Source organism: Lactuca saligna, chromosome 6 (assembly GCF_052625555.1).
Source record: "Lactuca saligna cultivar CGN05327 chromosome 6, ASM5262555v1, whole genome shotgun sequence".
Classification (NCBI taxonomy): Eukaryota; Viridiplantae; Streptophyta; class Magnoliopsida; order Asterales; family Asteraceae; genus Lactuca; species Lactuca saligna.
In genome coordinates this window covers 180651668-180672084 of record NC_136422.1, presented here as the reverse complement: position 1 = coordinate 180672084, position 20417 = coordinate 180651668, and positions in this window count along the sequence as shown.

Here is a 20417-nt window from a genome sequence, read left to right as displayed (position 1 = left end):
TGAGGAGGGACATAGGAGAGTCTTTGGCGAACTCGTCATATAAGACATTGGCTGAGCTTCAGGCCAAATCCAGGAGGAGAGAGATTGAGCTTGAGTTGTAGACCGGGGAGGAGAAGGAGGAGTACCGGCGGAGGGAACAGAGACCAATGCAGTCGCAGCCGGCGATGAAGCGGGCCAAGCCTGCTGATTGCAGAGTTGGGGGCTAGAAGAGCTACACTTGTGGCAAGTGCGAAAAGAGTCCTGAGGGTTCTTGCCATACGAGGATCTGGTACAAATGTGGAAAGGAGGGGACATGGCGAAGGATTGCCTCAAGGGATTCTCGGTTTGCTTTCATTGCATCCAGACCAGCCACCGGAAGGCCGAGTGCCCTCAGCTCGTGCAGGGATCAGCCCAGGGATCTACACTTACTTTTGTGTGTGCTACTGAGGTTCGGACAACGAAGGCCAAGACACCGAGGGTTAGTGGGAGAGCCTTTCAATTGACAGCGGAGGAGGTACGCGCAGCACCTAATGTTGTTGCTGGTACGTGTCCTTATTGTATTCTTTTGAGATATTTTGTGCTTATATTGTGATTATGTATAGGTACTTTTCTTGTGACTTATGTGCCTGCCTTGGTGTTATTTGACTCAGGTGCAAGTCGATCCTTTGTATCATTAGAATTTAGCCATCACATTAGTATCTGAAGAGAGGCATTGAGTCGACCTCTGAGAGTCTCCATAGCCGATGAGCATGCGGTATTTGCGACCGATGTGATTTATGGATGTGTGCTCGAGATTTTTGGAGTCGAGTTTCCGATAGATCAGTTACCGATCGTGATCAGGGATGTCTGTGTCATCGTCGGTATGGACTGGTTGAATCGATTTGGAGCTATGATCGACTGTGAGCGTCAGCTGGTGACCATACGAGACCCTAGTGGGGGAGTGCTTACAGTGTATGGCGAGGGTACCCGATTTGGGTCGACATTTTCTTCGGCCTCCAGAGCGAGACAGAGTCTACAACAGGGTTGTATGGGATTTTTGGCGTATGTGATGGATACATGGGATACTGCAGAGAGATCGAGTTCTATCTCCGAGGTTCTGATAGTGTGCGAGTTTCCAGATGTTTTTCCCGAGGAGTTGTTGGGAGTTCCTTTCGAGAGGCAAGTAGAGTTTCGAATCGATTTAGTGTCAGGAGCAGCGCCTATTGCCAAGGCACCTTATCGCCTTGCGCCTCCGGAGATGCAAGAGTTATCTTCATAGCTGCAGGAGCTGCTGGGGAAAGGGTTTATCAGGCCGAGTAGTTTTCCGTGGGGAGCCTCGATCCTTTTTGTCAAGAAAAAGGATGGTTCACACCGGGTGTGCATTGATTACCGGGAGTTGAACAAGTTGACGGTCAAGAACCGTTACACACTTCCGAGGATCGGTAATTTGTTCAATCATTTGCAGGGGGCGTCTTGGTTTTCCAAGATCGATCTGAGGTCTGGGTATCATCAGATGAGAGTCCGCGAGGAGGATGTCCAAAAGACGGCCTTCAGGACACGTTATGGGCACTATGAGTTCGTGGTGATTCTTTCCGGGCTCACCAATGCATCAACAACGTTCATGGACCTCATAAACCAGGCGTGTAGGCCCATGTTGGATCATTCGGTGATTGTGTTCATAGATAATATTTTGGTGTATTCGAGGTCCACAGAGAAACATGAGGAGCACCTGCAAGAGATTATGGGTATACTGAGATCGGAGAGGCTCTATGACAAGTTCTCCAAGTGTGATTTCTAGTTACGAGAGGTCCAGTTCCAGGGACACCTTGTTAACCAGAATGGTATTTTGGTCGATCCAGCCAAGATTGAGGCAGTTATGAGATGGGAGGTGCTGAGATCCCCCACCGAGATCAGGAGTTTTTTGGGACTGGCCGGATACTATCGGAGATTTATCAGAGATTTTTCTAAGATTGCCGTCCCTCTCACCAGTTTGACCCGGAAGGGCGTTGCGTTTACTTGGGGTCCCGAGCAGCAAACCTCATTTGAGACCCTTCGCCAGATATTATGCGAGGCTCCCGTGTTGGACCTTCCGGAGGGAATGGAGGATTTTGTGGTTTATTGCGATGCATCTATTACGGGAATGGGTGCGGTACTGATGTAGAGAGGGCACGTGATAGCGTACGCATCGAGGAAGTTAAAGCCTCATGAGATGAGATATCCCACCCACGATCTAGAGCTGGTGGCAGTGGTGTTTGCCCTCAAGATCTGGCGTCACTATCTGTACAGGGTTCGATGGACCATATACACAAACCACAAGAGTTTGAAGTATCTTATGTATCAGCCCAACCTTAACATGAGACATAGGAGATGGTTGGATGTGGTGAAAGATTATGACTACGAGATCCTGTATCATCCAGACAAGGCTAATGTGGTAGTCGACACCCTGAGTCGTAGAGCAGAGAGTACCATACTCCCAATCCGAGACGTATGTATGAGGATGACAGTTATGACTCCAGTATTAGATATCATTCGAGAGGCCCAGGTGGAGGTCGTGAGACCGGAGAATCGCAAGAGGGAGCGGGTGATTGGGCAGGTGTCCGAGTTTGTAACGGACAACAGATGACTTATGACCTTCCGAGGAAGGATTTGGGTGCCCTATGTTGGGTTATGAGCAGTCTAACACTCCTAAGTGTACATGCAACCCTAAATACCTTGGATCTATGTTTTCTCTATTATACATGCAAATATGAACATCCAAGGTATTATCCTAATCTAGCATACAAAACTATCAATATAACAAGATAGAATACATACCTCTTTGATGTAGAATGTCTTCATGAAGCTTGAGTGCCTAGTGCCCCAAGTGTGACACCTCAAATGGTTCACACAACACCATAAACACTTGGAATAACTTAGAGAGAATTCTACACTTCATGAAATCGGCTAGCCCTTTCTTTCTCTCTCTAGTGGCCAATTTTGATCAAGAATAAGATGCTTATATAGTGTTACAATTAGGGTAAACCCTAATTGTCATGACTTTCCATTTCCTTGGATCCATGGGTTCAAATACACCATGGAGCATCTATGGAGCATCATATGGGTTTTGGCCCAACTAGATAATCCATGGAGCATTAGCCCACTATATAAGTATGGATGATATACACAATCAACCCATATATTTAATTAGTCTTCTTTTGATCACTTAATTAATCCTAGATTAATTCTTGATCAATACTAATTAAATAATCTCATTATTCTTATTATTAATATACTAGAACTTATAATATATTAATAACCATATTTGTCTTATTTCTCTCATTATAGTCTATCCAAGTGCATGATGCCATGCAACCCAAATGGACCATGCCGGGTCGGGTCAAGTCTTACCAATTATAGTTATGGAATTAGACATTAATCCAACAGTCTCCCACTTGGATAAGTCTAAAACTATTATTGCGTATGACTTCAGGAACCAACTGGCAATCGTAGCTCTCAAAAGCTTCTGTCGAACTCTGACCTTGTCGATTAAACGTTGACCTTTGTCAATGATTTGTCCATTAGATAAGAGATCATATATTCCTCCATTCTAGATATCATATGGACTGAGACATGGATTATAATCATTCTCTCTGTCCATTTGTTGTTTCCCGATTCCGATTTATGACGAATGACTAATTGAACAAATCAAATCAGTCCTGGCCCGGCCGAGCACTTCCATTTGTCATCATCAAATCATCGAGGGGCCCACAGATATCGCTTTTATCCCGAAGGTAAAAGGAATGGATAAACTTCGACTCATATGGCTTGTTCTACTACTTGTTGAATCATACACAAAGACACATTTTATAACATCGAGTTACCAATGCGTTTTCGTGCAATCAATGTATTATCAACTCATAGTAACAACTCATATCTCTAGGTTTGAAGAATATAAGATATTATCGTCTCATGATCACTCGTGATAAAATCCATGAAGTGATTCCAATGAGCGCGGGTTGAATCCAATACTCAGAACTTATGAGCACCCATGTGTGTTGTAGTCCTTTGTCCAACACCTTAGACCTCTACAAGCCAACCCATGACAGTCTTAATTCATATTTACTTCCAACATATGACCGACTGTGGATGATTTGAATAACTTAGTCATTCGGGAAGAATAACCTAGTTTATTCGGGAAGTCAAAACATGCAAAGTGAAACACAATAATAATTGAATCCAATATGGTATCAAAAACCTATGAACATAAATAAAACACCTTTTATTTATCACCATATGATTACACATTATTCATTGTATACTGTTTCAACTATCAACTTTATTCTTGAATTTAAAACAATAGTTGTCCCATGCTCCAAGCATGTACACTATGTTTTCTAAACACTAGTCATGCCATACACCAAGTATGCATACTATGTTTGTTTATGATCTTTACTTTGTGAACTAGATCAATTGAACATAACTTCAATGATTCTCTTTTCACACTCCCAAATCCTTACTGCAAATGCAAGAATTCCAAATTCATGTCATTTACTGAAATCTGTTAGATTCTAAACTTATATGCATTGATCCTCTTGTAACGATTATGCACAAATTCACAAAGACTTGGCAACAATCATTACAGAGTATTCCAAAGGAGATCAGCTCCTTAGAAACATCCTTCTTGCATTAAGTTTCCTAATCTTAAACAGATTGAAAATTCTAACTTTGAAACATTTCCAGATTCATTTTGACTATCACTTCTGAACAAGAGTTGCCTCCTTACAGATTATGTCAATATGGTCCTTCCAGAATTATCACTATACTTCCAATTGTCCTTGAGCAACCAATCTTTGGTAAACCTTAGATTGTCCTCGACAATTGTTTAACCCTTTTAGTCATATCCAGTACTAAACCTTTTCCCTTCTTAATGCCCCAGGCATTTCGAAAATTTTAGAAAGGATGAATATAGCACATGTAATCGATCTTATATCCGAAGCATACGGGACACGATTCATGATGTCTCACATAAAGACTAAATCAGTCTTTTGCTATAACATTTCCATTTCTATTTTCCAAGTTCTCATAATTCAGATTATGAAAAGGGATGCCGTAATCATAATCGAATTTTAGAACGCAAATAATGGACCCATATACAGAATTTCCTTATGTTGAGCCATTCCAACATGAAATTCATATATATCCTTGACTAAATGATTAAAACCTCACGATCTAAGCTAATAGATTTGAGATGAAGTATAATTTCCTCTCCCTTAATTATAGCAAAACAACTTTTTCCCAATTGAAACCTTTTGTTTTCTATAATTAACATTGCTAACTCGCAATACTTATCATAATTATCATGCTCCCACTAACATGATGATTATTAGCATAACACTTATGCTCCTACTAGCTTTGACATGTACTCAGAAAGCTCGACTTCTAGAAATCAATACTTTATTGACTTTCTTACCAAAGTTCAGATTTCTGATACTGGATTGTTTTGATAGAACTTTATCAAAATCATACACCTTCCCTTAGATAGCACACTTGTGTGTCTAAACAATTATGAAGAGGGATGCCGTAATCATAATGGTTAGACCTTTTTGCCACTTCTCACAAGTCCAGGTTAGTGTGCCGGTAAACCACACACGCTCCACTAACGACTTTGAGAATGCAAATATCACAAATGCTATCTAACTAAAATCTACTTAGTGAAAGTGTTTCCTCACCATCATTTTCATGAATCGGAGAGAAACCTTATGACACTTAGATTTAATGGTGTATGTGTTCTTATCCATGTGAATTGTCAAAACCATAGTCACAAGACAAGGAGAATGACAAATCCAAACTCATATGGACTGAACTCAATCTTAATTTCTTACCACCTGGCAGCTCAGCGGCCTGCCATTGCTTCCAAGTTGTTGTGCAACAAATTGAGAACTCTAAGAACTCGTATGCAAAGCCAACTTTAACTGGAATGGGCACTGAATATGTCTACACGATAGATTATAAACCTCAAGTCGTGTGCTAGTGAAGAAATTTAGGTTTTATTCTTGATTAGTTCTTGAGACTTTCAAGACCTTAAAGACTCCCACTGCCCTCTTGACCTATAAGACTCCCTTGTCAAACATCCAAGAGATAGTGTGGATTCTAATCAAGACAAACACTACACACATTTGGCCTAAGTTGGTCTTTGTTTTATTCAAAACATCACAACTTACCAATTTCAAATGTACACGAGTAGGACACGTTTACTCTTACATTTGACACGTGTTTTAAACCTTCTTAAAGACATGTCACTCAAATTACAATCTTGGAGTATGACTCTAAGACTTGTATTGGAACGAAGTATGACTCATCTTCTTGATTTAACCATTTCAACAATTCAAGATCCCTTCTTCTTAGTCATAAGAATGCACTAAGACTTCCTTAGAGAACTAATTTTGATATGGTTTCTTAATCATTAAGATGATCACAAAAACTGATACTAAAGTACTCTCCCATCTTTTTCAGATTTGAGAAACTTTTATCCTTCTGCCTAATTTGATTCTTCTTATTCGCTCTGCCATGCATTGGAACCTTTTCCAATGTCTCAGAGTTACACTTAAGCTTGTAAGTATAATCATATTTACTGAGCTTTAGTAAACTATGACGAATAGCCTTATATCTTTTGTGGTGGACTTAATCAGTGCACATGACTATGTACTCGATCCCTTAGTCCATTACTTGACTCACACATCCATGTGAACAAGTAATTAGTCTTAATTTTTCCAATACTTGAAAGTTCTCATTCATCATGCTATACAATTTGCATGATTCCAAGTTCCGGTCCAATTGAGACTTGGGTGATGAGAATCTTTCCTTTATTTGGTAAATTTAGACATTACCACAAATGAAAGAATCAATTTCATATTTCCACTCTTGCTATTAATGGAATCATATAAGCAACAATTTTTCCTCAAATGCCATTGTAAGGATATTTTAAAATAAATAAAATCAACATTTTTCCTTTTTATTTTAAAACTTAGCGGAAAAACTTATCCTTACAATCCATATGAAAAACTTGTTGTTATCTATTCCTAAGCAACATCTCATAACTCCAAAGAGGTAGTTCAAGAATCCGATCTTCAAACTACGCGATAGAAATCCGTCTACGCGATCAGATTCAACATATTCTTTCTTTAAGTTCCTTTACTTTTCTTTGATTCTTAAAACATTACCATGTGACCCAGTCACATCATGTATCAGGAATTTCAGAATAGAAACTTAACAGAGTTAGATTAGTGGACTTTACCTGAAGTAGAGTCAAACTTATTGACTTTAACATCCTTAGGTAAATTTGGCAGCTTCACAACTAATGACCCATCCTTTGGCAATATAAACATATGGACCCTTTGATAATGGTACACAGGACTATTACAGACTTAGCCTTTTTCTCTTTACCATTTGGTCAACCTAGTTGACTATGGTCAATCCCTTTCCTTGGGAAGAGAATGCTTTTCTGTATTTCCAGTGTCACCATTGTCAATGTCCATAAAGTTTCAGGAAGTTGATCTTAACAAATAGATAAGATCATTAAGGGTCTTGTCATAGTCTGTTTCATAGGTGTTCCAAAAAAACTCACTATGTGACTTAGAAAGTAGTTGAACCACCAACTTTCTCAAGACTTTGACACCCAACTCTCCCGGCTTGTCAATATGTGACTACATCTCCAAGATGTGATCACACCTAGACCTTGCCTTGCCAATAGGGCTTGAGTGACCTTAAACTTTTCAAGAACTTGTGGGTTAGGGAGAATAATTGGAGGAGGTGAAAGAAGTATGATTTCCATTGGAGCATCATCTTCATTTAGGAAAGCTTGTTTCAAGAGATTTGGGAAGATCATAAATGTCTAAACCAGACATGTTGTGGGAGATATTCAAGATAGTTGATTTATAGTCCTTAATATGACACCCAATATGAAATATTAAGGCTAGGACCCAACAAACTATTTTATAACTTAGAAGAGGCATGCCGTAATCCAAGCTATAAAACAATTTGAAGGTAGGTGAATGACGATTCACCAATTTCCACCAAGATAAACGAAATGTATTATTAGGTTTTAATTGGTTTTGAAACTCCTAGATCTTTTGAGATTCATTGAACTGTTCAATGGCATGTTTCAATCTCGAGTGTGCCCTTCAGGTTTTGTGACTGGGATGCCGAGGATCACAAAACAAGGTGTGAAGTAACCATGCAAATTACTTGGTACCCTTAAATGTTTACCCATCAATCGATGTGCCGGTTAACCACACACGCTCCATCGATACTATGATAAACATTAAGTTACCCTTTGCCTACCTTGTTATATACGAGTTAGTGTGCCGGTTAACCACACACACTCCACTAACCGACTTAAACAAAGTGCAAAGTGTAATTTCATGGATTAGCACCTTATTCACATTTTCCTAAGTAACTAAGATTGGGTATTTATAAGAGTTTAGTTACTTAGTATTTATCATTAATACTTTTAATGAAGGGAGAATTATAGTCCTGTCAAACCCGTTCGGCTAACGACCCTCCACCAGTCGAGCAAGCGGTGGGTGAGAGTGGACACCCATTAAGTTGTCATTTTATAGGCAACAACCTTATACCCACCTTATAGACCGGCTTCGTGAATGAGGCGTACTAGCGGTAAGACCGACTTTACTCTTATACATATATATATTATTAACTTATAATATTATAAAGTATAAGGGTTGAATTTTAACTCTTAAAATTCTAAGGGCTAACTTGGAATTAAAGTATTCATAAGAGAAAACTTTTCAAATCCCAAAACTGGAGGGCAAGTTTTGAAACTATTCAAAACTAATTAATTCCATAACTTATGTGTTTAAAGTAGTTTTAATCCAAAAACTCTTCAAGTTCCATAACTTGTGGACAAATTATGGAAGACTTTAAACTAATAAAGAATTAACTTTTCTTTATTTTATAACTTATGGAATTAATTAAGGTTACACTATTTTTTTATTATTTTTTTTTTAATGAAGAGACTATTGGTCCTCCATAACTTGAGGACAAATTATGGAGTCATAACTCCAATTAATTAGAACTAGATTCTTCATTTTTGTAACCTTTGCCAACTTTTATGAGTTTTTATGAAACTTAAATGTGACTTTTCATATAACTTGATAACAAGTTACAAAAACACATTTTAGAATCAAGTCTTAGATTAATTTGGATTGAAAACAGCTATTTCATTCAACTTTTCTATTAATCTAAGAAACTCATAAGAACAAGATAATTCAAATCAAACTTTTTCATGTAATTAGTCTAACCTTTAAACTAATACAAAACATGAATCTATTGACAAGTATCTTTGAAATTGGATTAGTATGAACATTACCACATTAAAAAAAACAAGTTTATAAGTTCAAAAACAACTTAGGGTAATGTTCCTAGTCCATTTCTAGCCAAAAACCTCGAAAATATGCTGTATGGGGTCCAACTCGTCGAGTGCATGAACATAACTCGGCGAGTTGGATGCATTTTGCCTTGGACTCGTCGAGTCCCTTCATGGACTCGGCGAGTCTGCTGGGCTGACAGCACCAATTTCGATTTTTCAGCTTCTATTGCAGGTATAACAAGAAAACAAGCCTAGGCTCTGATACCACTGTTGGGTTATGAGCATTCTAACACTCCTAAGTGTACAATAAACCCTAAATACCTTGGATCTATGTTTTCTCTATTATACATGCAAATATGAACATCCATGGTATTATCCTAATCTAGCATACAAAACTATCAATATAACAAGATAGAATACATACCTCTTTGATGTAGAATGTCTTCATGAAGCTTGAGTGCCTAGTGCCCCAAGTGTGACACCTCAAATGGTTCACACAACACCATAAACACTTGGAATAACTTAGAGAGAATTCTACACTTCATGAAATCGGCTAGCCCTTTCTTTCTCTCTCTAGTGGCCGATTTTGATCAAGAATAAGATGCTTATATAGTGTTACAATTAGGGTAAACCCTAATTGTCATGACTTTCCATTTCCTTGGATCCATGGGTTCAAATACACCATGGAGCATCCATGGAGCATCATATGGGTTTTGGCCCAACTAGATAATCCATGGAGCATTAGCCCACTATATAAGTATGGATGATTTACACAATCAACCCATATATTTAATTAGTCTTCTTTTGATCACTTAATTAATCCTAGATTAATTCTTGATCAATACTAATTAAATAATCTGATTATTCTTATTATTAATATACTAGAACTTATAATATATTAATAACCATAATTGTCTTATTTCTCTCATTATAGTCTATCCAAGTGCATGATGCTATGCAACCCAAATGGACCATGCCGGGTCGGGTCAAGTCTTACCAATTATAGTTATGGACTTAGACATTAATCCAACACCCTATACATGCGGAGCTCGACACACTGATGGAGGATGCACATAGATCGAGATTATCGATCCACCCCGTGGCCACTAAGATTTATTTAGACCCGAAGAGAGATTATTGGTGGACCTGTATGAAGAGAGACGTTGCGTGGGTAGTCGAGATGTGCTTGACCTGTCGTCAGTTTAAAGCCGAGCACCAGCGTCCGCATGGCAAGTTGCAGCCATTGAAGGTTTCCCAGTGGAAATAGGAACAAATTTCTATGGATTTTATCACCAAGTTGCCAAGGACCATGCGGGGTGTCGACGTGATTTGGGTTATTATGGATCGATTGACGAAAAGTGCTTACTTTTTGCTATCAGTGAGAGCTCTACTGCTGAGAGGCTGACAGAGATATATGTACAAGAGGTGGTAGCTCTGCATGGGGTGCCGACATCTATAGTTTCCGATCGAGATGTGCGTTTTAATTCCAGGTTCTGGAAGAAGTTCAACGAGAAGTTGGGAATGCAATTGCATTTTAGCACAACCTACCACCCACAGACAGACGTACAGAGTGAGCGGACGATTTAGACGCTCGAGGACATGGTTCGAGCATGTTTTATGGACTGCGGTGGAAGTTGGGATACATACCTACCCTTGGATGAGTTTTCTTACAACAACAATCTCCATTCCAGTATCGACATCTCCTTTTGATCTTCTTTATGGGAGGTGGTGTCGGACCCCCATCTGTTGGGGAGAGGTAGGGCACCGAGTGATGGGTGGCACTGAGATAGTGCTAAAGACGACTAAGCAAATTCAGCAGGCCAAACAAAGATTACTGATGGCTTAGAGTTGCCAGAAGAGTTATGCGGACAGGTGACGATCCGAACTTGAGTTTCAGGTTGGAGATTTTGTTCTCATGAGGGTATCCCCATGGAAAGGGGTAATACGATTCAGGAAGAGGGGAAAGCTAGCTAGAGTGGGTAAGGTAGCATACTAGTTAGAGCTACCTGCGGAGTCGAGCCAGATCCATAACACACTTTCCACGTGTCCCAGTTGAGGAAGTGTGTGGTTGATGAGATGGAAGTGGTACCACTAGAGGACATTCAGGTGGATGCGAGCCTAAATTATATCGAGAGACCAATCCCGATTATGCATTGAAAGGTGAAGGTTTTGAGGAACAAAGAGGTGCCCGTGGTTCAGGTTCAGTGGAAACATCAGAAAGGGTATGAGATGTCTTGGGAGCCAGAGTCTGAGATGTGGGAGTAGCATCCGAAGCTATTTGAGGAGCATGACTTCGAGGGCGAAGTCTGATTGTAGTGGGAAAGAATTGTAACATCCCAAGTCCGGGTATACTTCGAGAACCTTGATCAATTGAGCTATTTTATATTTTATCCCTTATTATAAAAAGAGTAAAAAATGAGTACGCGGGGCGTACCTGAGGTGTACGCTTAGCGTACTCGTCAGCATGCATGTGACGAGGAGACCACCTAGTACGCTGGGCGTACCCATAAGTACGCTAGGTGTACTAGGCCTAGAGTGCAACCCTAATTTGGGGTGAGTCCCCTATATAAGGGATATGATGGTCTCATTTCTGTCCACCGTTCCTAGAGAGTAAACCCTAATAGTGCCCTAACCCTTGTTTTACAGCTTGTGTGTGTGTGTGTGATTGAGCCTTGAGAGTGTTTGTGTGATTTTGAAGAGAAGAGAAGGTCTTGAATAAGAAGGAGTTGGAGTCCAAGCTTCTAGAACCGAGCAAATCTGAGTGAGAAGCTTCTTATTGAGGTATAAAGCTTCAGACTTTGCCTTTCCTTTGTTATAAGTATGTTGTTTGAGTATAATAGGGTTTTGTCCCCAAAGATGGAGAATTTATGAGATAATGAACTCCAGAGACCTAGATCTGCCCGTTTTCAGTGTATTGTGTGTAGTAGAGTCATAAAAATTCAATCTTGGGTGTTAGAAGTGAGCCATGCATGAGTTATGAGCTACATAAGGAAAGGGAATGGGTGTTTTGAGTGTTTGTGACCTAATCAACCATAAAAAGGCTTAAAGTCACTAACTTTATGGACTAAGAGACATTAGGGAGTCCAGATCTGAGATATGAGCCTATGTTTTAACTGGTTAAGACCAAAAATGAGAGGAGTGTGAAACTGGGGTTTACGCTGGGCGTAATCCCACTACGCGTGGCGTAGGGTTCGAGCATCCCCGATGTCCGCATGGTAGCCGAGTACGCGCAACGTACTTGTTGGAACCTAAAAGTGAACCTCTAGCAATCCTTGATATTAATTCCGAAGTGTGTTTGGTTCCGGAAAGGAAGATACTCCGGAACATGTCCGGAGCTGGAGAAATGGAGTGAAGAAAATTGAAGAGAAACACATTCCGGAACTGATACTGAAGTATGTAATGCATGCAAATCCGAAGAATGTTTTTTTTTCTCTTGTCATTTATTATATTTGTATTGATGTAACATCTCAGAGGACTTAGCTTTTTGTACTCATAGACAATCAGAATTTCAGAAATAGTTCTTTTGTCGAGTCCTATGTTAGTTACTTGGTTAATTCACTGTAATACTCTCTCCCATATTTAAGAGCATTCAATACATGTCAATGACGGATCTTTTGTCTCATTTTTGGCATTTTTATCTTTATCACGTCAAATACATTCATCTTGTTCATTTATTGTTCTTTCGTTGATCATTGTTTACTTATTTATACTTAATGTCTTGATAATTTGTTGAATTAATTATCTAAGACTTGACTGGTCTTTCCAGCCTTGACTTGAACATCTATTTGCAGGCAGACATTGATCTCAAGCATTCACTCAAGGTTTGAGTTCTCAAACCTTGTCCCTGGACAAAGATCTTGTTCTCTCAATTGGTATCCGAGCTTGAGTGGTTTTCCTTTGAATCCATAAGATCAGATTATAATTGGTTTGAACTTACCTTGGTATTTCAACCATTTCTGTGTTAAGGATAAAAGTTCTTCTATATACCACTTAAGCTTGAAGATATCTTGAATTCAATGGCTGCTTCAAATCCTCAACAAATGATCTCAATGCAAATCACAAATAGCGTTGGTGGCCCTACACGTGTCCCACTGCTAGTTGTGGAAGAATATGATCATTTGAAAGTCAGAATGGAAAGATTTCTTTTGGCCAAAGAAAAAGGTGAAGAGATTTGGAGATCCGTAAAAGAAGGTCCACATAGTCCTGTTAGAACCGTTGTAAGAGATGCTGCTACTCAGCTTATGGGTCAAGATGAAGCTCGTCTAGCTCCTCTAACTGCAGATGATGTTGAAAAGTTGCATGCTGATCAAGTTGCCTTCTTAGAAATGGTGTTTGGTGTTCCTCCATCACTCTTTGAGCACATCAAGCTGTGCAAATCAGCCAAAGAAATTTGGGACACTCTTCAAGATCTGATTGAAGGCTCCAAAAATATGAAGGACAGACGTCTCACCTCGGTTGTCAATGACTTTGACACTTTCACTACTACTCCAGGTGAATCCGTAGCCTCAGCCTCTAATAGATATCAAATCGTTGTCAACAACATGACTGCTTATGGGATTGTTCGAACTCCTCTCGAGTACAATCTCAAGTTCATTAAAAGTCTTGGTAAGGGATGGGGAAATGTAAAGTCTTTTCTTCAAAGTAATGGTTCCCTAAAAAATTGAAACTCTATCAACTTTTTGATGAGCTTCAGGGACACAAATCCAATGTTGCCCAAACCATAAGAGAACTTTCCGGAGGACCACTCGCTCTAGTTAGTTCCTTTGAATCAACCATTCCGAATCCACCTGCTCTGGAACCATACAAACCCGCTATTCCTCGAACTCATTTATCCTTAACCACTCATATTTATCCTGACGATGATTCCGAAACTTCAGATTCTGAACTTCGTTTTCAACAAGAGTTTGCTCTGCTTTCAATGAAATACAAACGTCCGTTCAATCCCTCTTACAAACCATACCAAAATAGGTTCAGTGCTCCTCATCAAAACCATCCTCAACCATATTCTGCTTGGGAACCAAAACATACCTCCGAAAACCCTCATGCATACATGTGACATCCCCAAAATCACGGCCAGAAAAGACCGATTTCATTTATGCTTTTTAAAATAATTTCAGAGTAAATCCTTTTTAAAAGTGTTGCGGAATTTGTTCCCAAAACAAAACATGATAAAATAATATTTATCAAAGCATTTCATAAAGGAAATATATTTTCATTATATAATCAAAACTCGGGATGTCATGTTCCGATACAGACCATAAAGCATAAATGACAACATTACAAGTCATTCAACAAATATATACATATACAGACTTGTAAACAAAACAACTCGATGATTCATCCATCTTACGCCCTTGCGCCACTTCCTGTAATACAAATAAAACTGAGTGGGTCAGGCTTGGGAGCCTGGTGAGCATATAGGGTTTTCAACCCACAATAAATAATTTATATTTAATTTCACCAACCAATCACTATCCCGATTACCCATTCTCGTTATCCTCACTTTACGTCCCTAAAACAACATCTATCTCAAGGGACCTAATCTAGGATTTTCATCGAGACAGACATTACTGCTAAGGGGTTTCCTCAACAATAGATATCCTAAAGGCAACCATGAGGGGGATAGAGTACACCGGTGAACACATCGTTCACAACACCTACAGGTTATGAACCTGCTAGCGTTCCACAAGACTGTCTAGAAGGAGTCTGTGGTCGTTATCCATACTCCGATGAATAACTAGATCAACAACAACAACATCGAGGCCTCTCATCTGTTTATTACACACCAACTATCTACCCATGTTCTACCCAACATATTAGTAGATAAAAATATATATTTTTATACATAGTTTAAAACCTGTATAGCATTTTCATTCAATATATATTCCATATAACAGATGAGGCACACCCACATAACACGTATTTCATAGAAAATAAATCAGATCTATGAGATAGAAGAGAATGAATATACATTCACACATATAACAACAAAATTATACACAAAACGCGTATTTCGTATAAAATACTTCATAATTATGCGTTAGAAGAAAGTAACCACACACTCACTTGATCAGAAGATGATCGGACAACACTACGACTTGTAGAAGTAGTATTCTTCGGCCGATCTGGAAGATCTTCACAAAAACCAGACTCATCGTGGGCAGAGCTTCGGCTCGGGAATCGCACTTCTCGGGATCTTCGGGGCTTCGAAACTTGCTTCGGGGCTCGGGAATATTACCGGGGCTTCGGGGTACTTCTGGCACGCAAATCGAAGTAAAACGGGAGAGAGAAGAGAAAAAAAAGCAAATGAGTCGGCTGCCCTCACATCCTATTTATAGGAGGCTGAGCCTCGCACGTACGCTGGGCGTACGCCTGTACGCGGGGCGTACGCGTCCGAAGTCATCATGGCGGGCGTCATCCGAAGAACTCGAGTGCGAGGGACGTCACGCTTCGCTGTACACTGGGTGTACAGCAGTACGCTGGGCGTACCTCGGATATGCTCGGTGACTCCTCTTCGGATAATACCGGATTTTATAATTAAATTTTAATATTAATTATTTAATAAACTTTGAAAATTCATATCTTCTTCATACCAACTCCGTTTTCGACGTTCTTTATATCTACGCGTAGGTGAGACTACACTCTACAACTTTCGTTTAGACTCTGTCAGCTAATTTTGACTTTATTTTTATTAATTATTTTTAATAGGCTAGGACAGAAAAATTCCGTTATAAATTCATAACTTCTTCATCCGACGTCCGTTCTCGCTTAACTTTTTATCGCTTCGATACCAACAACGAGATATTCGATTCTCGTTTAGATTTTTTCGGCTAAAAACTGCTCGATCTCAAATCGAGTATTTCGGGCTGCATACCGCTAAGTCGAAACTTGAATAGATCATAACTTCCTCATACGAAGTCAGATTTGGGTGTTCTATATATATTCGGAAACCTCGTTTCAACTACTACAACATTATCCAAAGATACCAAGTTTATTTTACACTTAAATTTTGACGCTTATTTTTATTCTTAATTAATCAAACCACATAATTAAGCAATTAAGCACAAAACACATAATACTCAAGTAATACACTTCTATTATTTCAATACGGGTTACAAAGGTTAACCTAGACTATTATATCAACATTAATGACAGGCCTAGAAACACAGGCGTTACAATACAAGCCTAACCTCACTAAACCAAACTTAGTCTCAGAATCCTCTCCAAACTCCAACTCAGAAAAAACCAAAATTCTGTGCCACAAGTGTGGTCATGTAAACCACTTTGCCGAAGATTGTCTAGCTGATGCTCCATAAAAACCAAAAATCAAGGACTCAGCTTATTATGTCCGAAGAGCTCAAGAAATGGCTGAAAGTGAGAAAACATTTGTTACTACTGTCTCAAGAGATGTCGAAGGATAATGGTCATCCGGAGATGATGAAGATTTGGTGTCTGGAAGGAATATATGTTTGATGGCAAGGCAAACAATTGAATGTGATGAAGGTTATTGGTCTTCTTGGTCCGAAGATGATGATGATGTTGTTGAACCTCACTACTGCTACATGGCCACGAATGATCCACCATGGCGAAGCATTGTTCAACAGGTAAAATACATGATCTATGATAATAATTTTGATTTGACTTTATGTGAACCTGATCTGACTCAGATTCAAATAGATATGAACACTATTTATAAAGCCTATGCGTCTGCCATAGAAGCCAGTGAGAAGAAAGACTGTGAACTAAGTCGTCTTAGATTACGTTTTGAGGATAAGAAATTGAAAATCGAGTCTCTAGAACATGAACTTGTAATGTCCAAAGATGAATGTATAATTTTGAAGGATAAATGTGAAATCACTTATTCTGAATGAAACATTTTGTTTTCTGATAACAAACATCTCAATGCTAAAATAGATGCTTTACATAACTCTGTAGACATGCTTGAAGCTGACATTCGAATGAATCATAATTTTCGCCATCCATGGTCTCAGAAGCGAGTTTCTGAAACCAATTAATAGTCCCCTGAGGGAATCGCAAAATTTGTCATTTATGGGAGAAGTTCCGAATATAAAAAATTCAGACACTCCTGTTTCACCATTATCACCCCTTGAGGAGGATAAAAGGTCTTTTGAGTCCCTAATTCCTGAGTTCCGACCAATAGTTGTTAAGTATCCTGATTCCACGCCTCTGATAAACCTGGACCTGAATCAGACTACGAAATATCATCATAGTCTCTCAAATTGTGTGGGCCATGTTCCTATAAGCAATCATGTTAACAACTGCGTGATTGAGGAAATTATTCCGGAAACAATTGAAGTCAATGCCTCAAAATTTGTATGGGCATCCCTAGATGATAAAATTAAGGTCTCAAGTATTGTGTCCTCTGATTCATGTGAATCGGACTCTGTAGTTCGTTCAAAAACAAAATTGGTTCCCATCACTCCCAAATTTTCAAATCCATCCAAAGGATAATCCTCCTGATCTTCTCCTTATCCTAAGAGAAAACCAACGTTGAATAGAAATGATGTTGTAGATCCCAAGGTCGAAGTTAGAAATTCTTTCAAAAAGGAAGTTAGAACTAGACAAGATTCCAGATTCCTTGATAATTCTAAACCAAGTTCGTTCCAGAATCCTCGTGTCTTCACTCATAGTCAAAATTTCTTTATTCATACAAGGATCATAAAGAGACCTTCCGAACCTCCTGTTCGGTCAGAACCAAAAGATGTACTCAGCTCCAAATTACCCCAAGCTCATGCTAATGTCAATGTCAAAACCATCCGAAATAACTCACCACCACCTCAAAATGTATCATCTATTTTTATTGCAAAATCGGATGGCACAATTTTTAAACCAAGAATTTCAAAAAACAATGTGTCATCAAACAAATTTACAAGTCCAAAAATCACTGTTTCAAAATCTTCAAACAAAAATCTTGTGTGGAAAATCAAAACATCCGTTAACAAAGCAACTGTCCCCGAAATAACAAAATATGTCCATCCCTTGGATACCAAAAATCCGAAGAAGTCAGTTCCTAACCCACAACCAGTTAAATATGACTACTGGATAGATGAAAAGACTTTAGTATTTTGTCTTTTTCCAAAGCACTCAAGAAATCTCACCAAAAAACAAGTAGTTGTTCCAAAGCCACAATTAAAGTCCAAAGTCCATGCCTATGTCCCAAAATCTAACTTGGAGCCTAAAAGCTCCATTGTTTGCTAAATTTGCAGGCACTTTGTGCTTCAGAGCAAGAAACAATATGATATATTGATAGTGCTTGCTCCATGCACATGACGGGATAGAAAGACTTTCGGCGAGATTTAAAGCTCTCTCCAAATGTTGGCTATGTGACATATGGGAATAACTCCAACTCACAAATTCGTGGTTACGGAACACTCACTAATGGAAACTTCTCCATTTCACATGTTGCTTATGTAGCTGACTTGAAACATAACTTGATAAGCGTCACTCAACTCACTGACTCAAGACGACGTGTGGAATTCTGCAAAAAATATAGCTATGTGATGACTGAAGACCGAAAAGAATGCATGACAAAATCTCTTCGCAACAAAAACGCGTACCCTCTCGACATCAACATGATTATTGGAAACAAATCTACCTTCTTTCCAAAGCTGTTCCTGATGTCAGTTGGCTATGGCACCGAAGGCTCGCACATCTGAACTTTCGGTACATGAATGATCTTGTGTCTGGTGAAATGGTAAGAGGTTTACCTCTTCTCAAGTTCGAAAATGATCATTTATGTGCTGCATGTGAGTGTGGTAAGCAATCAAAGAAGGGTCATCCTTTCATTTTCGAAAAATCTATCTTAGCTCCTTTGGAACTTCTACACATTGATCTTTGTGGACCTTCCATTGTAGAAAGTCTTCATCATAAAAAATACATTCTTGTGATCGTTGACGACTTTACAAGGTTCACCTGGGTTTTCTTCCTGAGGCTAAAATCCGAAACAACCCCTAAGCTCATCAATTTTATCAAAGGAATAGAAGTTCTCATCAAGCTCCCGGTTAGAAGAATCCGTAGTGATAATGGTTTGGAATTTGTTAATTCCACCATTTAGAAGTGTCTTACAGATTAAGGGATCAACCATAACCTTTCAATTCCCTACACTCCTCAACAAAATGGTGTAGTTGAAACAGACAATAGAACACTTGTTGAAGCTGCTCGATCAATGCTAAACTATGCCAACCTGCGGCTCTATCTTTGGGCTGAAGCTGTCTCCACCGCTTGTTTCACTCAAAATCAAAGCATCATCAACCGACGTCTCAACATGACACCATACGAAGCAATGAATGGTCGGAAGCCAGCCATCTCATTCTTACATGTCTTCGGCTGCAGATGCTTCATCAAAAACAACCGTGATCAGCTTACAAAGCTCCAACCCAAAGCTGATGAAGCCATCTTTCTTGGGTACTCTGCAAAATCCAAGGCTTATAGAGTTCTCAACCGACGAACTCGTGTTCTAGAAGAAAGCTTTGATGTTACCTTTTATGACAACATCGTTCGGAATCCTGGCCCCTCTCACATCACTACTCATATTATGGAGTTTGATGCTCCTCTACCAGGATGTCTGAACCCTCAAACCATTCTCGAAGTTGATTTTTAAACCCTGCTTGGTCCTTCCGAAACCGCTCTTGATTCCGAATCTAAATCAAAAACATCTCTGATTCGAATTCCTACTTCGGAAGCCCCAGTTTCTCACAACCTATCCGGTCCTCTTCCGAGCCTATCACCATTGGATTCCGAACCATTTCAACCTTATAAGGTTGAGGGGGAGAATAATACTAATCCCTCTCGTGAATCAAATGTGGGTGGATTTCAAGATGCAGCTGTTGAATTCGATGACTCCAATCTAATCAATAATGACAGGAACAAGAATTTCTTTGAGTTTCCCTGAAATGATGATGTAAATATCTTTGGTTCAGAAGTTCAGGGGGAGCATCATCCTCAAATTCAAATCATTCAGGGGGATTAACTAAATCCTATTGTTAATATTGAATCGACCGCTACTCAAGAACTTCCCAAATTACACGTATGGGCCAAGGATCATCCTCCCAACCAAGTGATTGGAAATCTAAAT